General features: G+C 47.4%; 1 long non-coding RNA gene across 1 annotated transcript in view; it reads left to right on the top strand.

The window, feature by feature from the left end:
- The window catches only part of LOC108351918 (uncharacterized), a 27208-nt gene extending 22425 nt beyond the window's left edge, over positions 1-4783 (top strand). The window contains exons 2-3 of the long non-coding RNA XR_010054767.1: positions 741-814; positions 1728-4783. This is a non-coding gene — a long non-coding RNA (uncharacterized LOC108351918). The remainder of the gene's footprint in view (positions 1-740; positions 815-1727) is intronic.
- The last annotated feature ends 1217 nt before the right edge of the window (positions 4784-6000 follow it).

Here is a 6000-nt window from a genome sequence, read left to right on the forward strand (position 1 = left end):
CTGTAAGACAATCAGCCTCAGAGATCGAAGGGATGGCACCAGGCTGCAAAGAATTCATCTTCGATTACTAAACCAGCAGCCCATTGTTGAGCACAGAGGTTAAGAAATCATTTTAAGGTCTTAGAGGGCATCTGTCTTAGTCTACTCCCTGCTGCTATAACAAAATGGTGGGGATAGGTAATTAATACCGAGGAGAAGTTTGTTTGACTTGTAGTTCTGGAGACAGGGAGGTCTAAGAGCATGGGCCAGCAGAGGGACTCTGCTGAATGATAGCAGGGGCACCAGGTGGTGACAGAATCAGCTAAAGTCTGTCATTGACATCAGTGTCATCATGGGGTATCATATCTACTTCTTAACTCCGCCCCCAACCCACCTCAAGTAACAGAAACATGACTGTGGGGTTTACATTTTCCACTACAGGAACTTTTGTGGGTGACATTTAATTGATAATAACAGCCAAGGGAAACATGAAGCTGCCACTGATCCGGCTGTGTTGATGCAGAGGCTAAGACCTTACACTTGTTCATCATCGTGCAAGACATACGTGTTAATTACCTATGAGCCACTGGGCTCTGTGTGGGACAGCGGTAAGACCTGGGTCTTCAGTTCAGTGAGCTGAAAATGGGACCCTGATAAGGGGGTGAAAATCAGTGTCATAAGAACAGTAGAGAAACCGTATTAGACTTTCACATTTAATTATTTACTCTTTCTTTTCCTTTTTTTCTTTTTTCTTTTCCCAGTTTTGATGCAATCTCTACAAGAGACTCCAGGTACCATATGATAGACAGCCTACCGGGCTCTCTGGAGCTACCAGGTAAGCACAATAAGGCTTCTATGCATAGGATGTGATGAAAGCCCACGGGATGCCATGCAGGCCCCCAGGAGGAAGGTTTAGAGAAACCAGTGTTTTGCTAGGATTAACCTGCTTAGGGCTTAGCCTTGTGACAGCAAGCAAATAGATCCCACCGCTTTTCAGCTTTTTCTCCCGAAAGAGAATTTGGCATTTTTTCCCCCTTTTCTACTGAGTGCGTGCTCCGTCCTCCTGTGAAGTCAGAACACCTTTTCTGTCCAGTGCCTGGATTGTAGCATAGTGCTGAAGACCCCGTGGGAATGAGGGGGTTATGAAAACCAATGGGAATGGGGAATTCTGGGGCTGGCTCTAGACCGTCCCCAGATGAAAGCGCAGGAGATCTGCATGCAGACCCCGCCCCCCGCCCCGCCTCTCCAACCCCCACCTCGCACCTCCCCCACCCCTTATCCCCCGCCCGCACCCCCATCCCACCCCCACATGGAGGAATTGAAGACCCGGAACATCAGCACATTGGCTGCTACTGATTCTAGCAGAAGTTTGGTCTTAATGAGACTCCCAGGAGAGTCTCCGGATGCTTGTGAGGGAATTGAGAATCGAAACCCTCTGAGTGACAGTGTGCCAGCCTGTGGATTTCAAGAAGGGTGCTGGGGTACTCTCTCTGAAACCCACCAGAGCGCGCGGCCATCCACGACATGCAGCCAAGGTGTTTTCATAGGATCACGGAGCACTGAGTGCCTTTCGCCTCATCTCTCCTTCCTGAGGCAAACGCTAGGAGCCATTTGAAGCTTGATGCCCCATACGCCAGGCTCAGTACAAAACCAGATATGAGGGCACAGCTGCCTTCTGGTAAGACGGACACTAACAGATGTGCAGAAAGTGTAAAACAACTCTACTGTGTTTTCCTTTTCCTTTTCAGATAAAGTCACGTGTCCCAAGATATCCGTGAACCAGCTATGCAGAACGTCCTCGGACTTCAAATCTTCCTCTGAGTGCTTGGATTACAAGAGTGTGCCATCCTGGCTGTTTTGCAGGAATGGGGCTCTAAGACAGAGCCTTGTGTGCTAAAACCTCAGCCCCTGTTAACATTTTCCTGACTTGCCTTGGTTTTTACTTAAGTCATGGATTTGTTGTTTTAAAGGTTAATTTTTAAATTGTGTGCATATGTGTCAGGAAATACACGAAAATGTGTGCGAAGGTGCTCCGAGTCTAGAAAGGGATGATCTAGTCCCCTGGAGCTGGAGTTACAGTTGTGAGTTCCACAGTGTAGGGGCTGGGAGCCCAACTGTGGACCTCTATAGAGGAGCTGCTCCATCTCTCTGGCCTTCGATTTTTTTTTTTTAAGAGAAAATGGATGCCGGGTGTGGTGGGTGTACGCCTTTACTCCCAGGCCTCGGGATGCAGAGGCAAGCAGATCTCTGAGTGTGAGGCCAGCCTGGTCTACAGAGCAAGTTCCAGAACATCCAGAAATACACAAAGACACCTATCTCAAAAAAAAAAAAAAAAAAACAAACCAAATAAACAAAAAGGAGTAAATTAATAAAGCTATTTTTCAAAAAATCCCAGTTCTAAAAAGTTAACGACAGAACACACACACACTACACACACACTACACACACACACACACACACACACACACACACACACACACACAGTTTGAATAAGAAATGCCTTGAATAGGCTCACGTATATGTGTGTGTATGTGTACATGGATGTGCTCATGTGTGTATGTGTGTGTGTGTATGTACATGTACAAGTACACATGTGTATTGGTTGCTTTTGTCTTTTGAGGCAGACTATAATGTTACCCTGATTGGCTTAGAACTCATTATGTAGACCAGGCCGGTAGTGAACTCATAGAGATCCTCCTGCTTCTGTCTCCCAAGTTCTGATATGAGAGTACTGACGAATACTTGATACCAAGTACTGACACTGCCCCCAGCAATAGTCGAACATTTGGTTCTCAGTGAATTGTACTGTTTGGCAAGGTTTAGATGTGGCCTTGTTGGAGTAAGAGTGTCACTGTAAAACGTCTTGCTTTTTTAAAAAAAGATTTTTTATCTGTGTATTTTACATATATGAGTCTGCATGTACATCTGCATACCAGAAGGTGGCATCGGCTGTGAGCTGACATGTGGGTCCTGGGAATTGAACTCAGGATCTTCAGAAGAGCAGTGAGGGCTCTTAAACACTGAGCTATCTCTCCAGCCCTGAACTCTTGCTACTTTTGTTCTCTCCTTCTCTCCCCCTCTCCCTGCTTTGAGCTTTTACCTGCCACCAGGATTCCTTGCCATGGTGAACTTACCCCACTGGAATCGTAAGTTCAAACAAACTTTCTTCTATAAGTTGCCTCAGTTGTGGTGTGTGGGTTGATGTCATTATGCATGTGAAGGCAGATAAGATAAAATGGGGTCTGTCATTGGACAAGAAGGAAAGGAGGTGGGAACAGAGGTTTTGGAAGGGAGCGAGAGGCAGAGAGAGGGGAGTGAGGAGGAAGGAGCTGAGAGAACATGGCAGCAGATGTTAAGATGCTTCTCTGCGCATAGGTACTGGTTTTATGACTATTTTTAAGGGACGGGTGTGTACAGGATGTTGTATTGTCTAGATGGGCAAATTATATCATATTGATTGGATCAGAGGTTACTGTGTGGTGTGTTCTTTCATGTGGCGACTTTACTGAGTTGAAGAGAGTACATGTTGGCGGGACACACCAGGCTGCCATGGAACTGGGATGTGTATGTCTGGCGTGGCAACAACCCTCCCTGGGAACTGGATGGGTAGGTAGAGAGATTGCCACGGGCTCAGAGAGTAGCGGTCAGCAGTGTGGGATGGGATGGAGCTGTGACTGAGGGCAGCGTGCCACGACTCGTGGACCACCCAGATCAGAGGGAGCTGGGAGAGAAAGAGTGGAACGGTCAGTACGTGTGGGAACCATTCTGCCCTTTTTTATTTTTTACCTCAGCGCTGGTGCCCTATTACGGCAACAGGAAAGTAACCTTTGTACACACTTAAGCTTCTGAGCCCCGTGCTACTTGATAACTGGTACAGGTCGTAAACATCCTTTTCCTCATTTTTGAGGGATCTGCGTAAGCAAGGTCACGGTGAGCTGTTCTTCATCAGCCATAGAAATTCAGGGAGGAGCAAAAGGCACACATCATCTACTCACAACACTTTCACTGGTTGATGGAGCACTGGTCAACCATCTGTTACCATAACAACCTCTGAGATCGTCAAGTTGGAGAGACAAGAAGTTTAGCTTGGCTCACAGTTTTAAATCTCCCACCATCCCCTTCAGGGGATTTCCGAAATGACAGAAGACTGCCCACTAGGTCCACCTCCTGATGTGTCTACTACCTCCCCATAGGGCCAAGAGAACAAGTCTTTAATGCATAGACCTTTGGGGGACACTCTAGAACCAAACTACAGTACCTGCGTGCCCACAGTGTTCTGGTTCAAGGACTCCTAGGCCTACCAGGATGTTTGAATCTCCATATAAAATAGTGCAGGACCTGCAACCTGTGCATAACCCCCTATAGACCCGACACCATTTTATCAAATGCCTTGATATAGTGTACTGTTCACCCCAGGGACGGAACTGTCCCCTTTAGTTCTTTACAGAGTAAGGAGGAGAAAACGATCTGTTTGTATTCAGTACTATGCAAAATACTTAAAAAAATTTATTTATTATATATAAGTACACTGTAGCTGTCTTCAGACACCAGAAGAGGACATTGGATTCCATTACAGATGTTTGTGAGCCAACATGTTGTTGCTGGGAATTGAACTCAGGACCTCTGGAAGAGCAGTCAGTGCTCTTAACCACTGAGCCATCTCTCAAGCCCCACAAAATACTTTCAAAATCTGCTTGGCTGCATTGTGGGTACGTGGACACGGTGAGCACCACGGGGCGACTGTATTGTTAGTATTGTTAATGCATATCTGGTATCTGGAAAAATAAAGGTTTCTGGTGCTGTGCCTGTTTTTCTGTTACTGGACATTATGGTTTGAATGTGGAAAATTCCTCACAAGTCCCCAGGCATAAGTACTTGGTTCCTCACTGGTGGCATTGTTTTGTGACGTTGGGACAGACACACAGACACTACAGACCCAGAGGCCGAGTCAGGGGTGGAGCTTCTGGGTTAGAGCTACGGGTTCGCCTGAGGTCTCTGCCTCCTGCCCTGCCACTTGGATGTGGGAGAGCTGTCTTGTGTTCCCAAAAGCAGAGATGGGAAACACGCCTGTCAACATGACCCAGCTGGCTTCGGCCAATATGGCTTCCCTTCCACAAAGCACTGTTCTCTCACAAACCCAAATCCAAGGAGCTCCTCAAGTGGCTGCTTGTGAAGAATTTGTCCCAGGGTCGATACAGTTGTCGCTGGCCGATGGCTCTACTTCAGCAAACAGGCCCTTAAAGCGACAGTCCACAGTCCTGTTCCATGCCTCACCTGGCTCCAGGGTTGAGAAACGCAGCTATCTACAATGAGCGATGTGTTCGCTTGCATAAGGTTAACAAGCCGCAGCAGCCCGTGAAGCTAAGCTGTGACTTACAAGCCAGTAAGTGCTGTTGCCGCTGCTATATCTCTGACTGCTAATGAGGCCTTGTGCAACGTGCGTGGCAGCCAGCCTGTCCAGCTTCCCTGCCACTCTATGGCCCCTGAAGCAAGAGTGAGGTGGAGGGGAGTGACCATCACACGACCAGTATGAGTTCTCATTTTGTTAAACAGAAACAGGGGGAGGAAGAAAGAGAAACAGTGTGGGACCTCGAGATGGCTCGGCAGAGAAGGGGTTGGCCACCAAGCCTGATAAATGACCTGAGTTTGATCCCTGAGACCCACACAGTGGAAGGAGAGAACCAAGTCCTGAAGGTTGTCCTCTGAAATCATGTGTACCATGGTGTACATGTGTGTGTGGGTGCGCACACACATACTAAACACACACCTAGAATGCAATCTCTCTGTGTGTTTCATGCGTGTATGTGTGTGTGTATGTTTGTGTATGTGTGTGTGCATGTATATGTGCATGTTTGTTCACTGGAGACTAAACTCAAAGCCCCCCATGCTTGCTAGGCAAATGCGCTAGCACTGAGTTCTATCTCTGTTAGTGTTAGATCTCTGAGGTCCTTTCCAACTACGCAGTTTTGACTCAGTCTAGGTTCCAGCAGACCTGAAGTCTGACCACGGCACAGAAGCACA

Source organism: Rattus norvegicus, chromosome 9 (genome assembly GCF_036323735.1).
Source record: "Rattus norvegicus strain BN/NHsdMcwi chromosome 9, GRCr8, whole genome shotgun sequence".
Classification (NCBI taxonomy): domain Eukaryota; kingdom Metazoa; phylum Chordata; class Mammalia; order Rodentia; family Muridae; genus Rattus; species Rattus norvegicus.